Here is a 1009-nt window from a genome sequence, read left to right as displayed (position 1 = left end):
CACCCATTAAAAAGAAAAAAAAGCTTGAAAACATATATACTTTTTTTTAAGTCTATCCTAAAAGCTGGTACCAGCACGGACAAAGCATCCCCCGTCACACAAGCAGAAAGGACTAGGTACCCGCCTAGGGCCACCGCCATGACACGAAGTGACAGGCAAGATCACATCCACAGCAGGGCGAGCTTTAGGGCCAGCCCGTGCTGCAGTAACACAGCCTGCAGCACACACAGGCCTACAGTGTAGAGGTTCCCTCGCATCACAAAATAGCAGCAAGGTTATTCTGTAGCATCTCCTTTAGCCACTCTAATCCTTTACCACGGCAGGGCAAACAGTAACATCTATAGCATAATATGCATTTTGTTGCACGTTCCTGTGCTTTGTGCAGCTGAACAGAAGGTTGGAAAGCTAAACTCAAGCTGAAGCTGTCCTGGGAAGCTTCTCAATGAGAGAAACATGCTTAATTAGTCCTTACAAACACTGTACAATTTAAGACAGACGACTTGCCAGGCATTGTGGAGTCTGTAAATCCTCGTTTTCCATACTGAAAAACAGATACACATTTCCTCTGTACTAAGAATAATAATAAAAAATAATTACATTTCAGTGTTTGCATGGGAATAGGGGAAAAGGACACAAAAGCATGCAAGAAGTCAAGCTGTGTGAAACAGCAGGGACTTTGGGGAGGAGGGGAAGCTTGAAAGTGTCTCAGAACAAAATCTTGCGGGCTGGGAAGGGAAGGGAGAGGGGAGGGCAAGTGCTCCCCAGGCCAGGGTGTGTCTCATCCCCAGACAAAGCAAGACTTTTCTCGCTCTTGCCTAATGGTGAAAGCAGTTACACCGGTATAGCTCTGACTTACAAGACTGGCATTTCTCTGGTGTAAATTCAATCTTGTTCCACATGAAGGGAAGCAAAAGTTTACTGCAGAATACGCCACTGTAAGTAACTATGTGCAACTTTTCCATACGTTAGAAAACCATTCTCCAGGCAGATTTAGAAAATTTACATCTAT

This window comes from Calonectris borealis, chromosome 3 (assembly GCF_964195595.1).
Source record: "Calonectris borealis chromosome 3, bCalBor7.hap1.2, whole genome shotgun sequence".
NCBI lineage: Eukaryota > Metazoa > Chordata > Aves > Procellariiformes > Procellariidae > Calonectris > Calonectris borealis.
Note: the sequence above shows the minus strand (reverse complement) of the source record.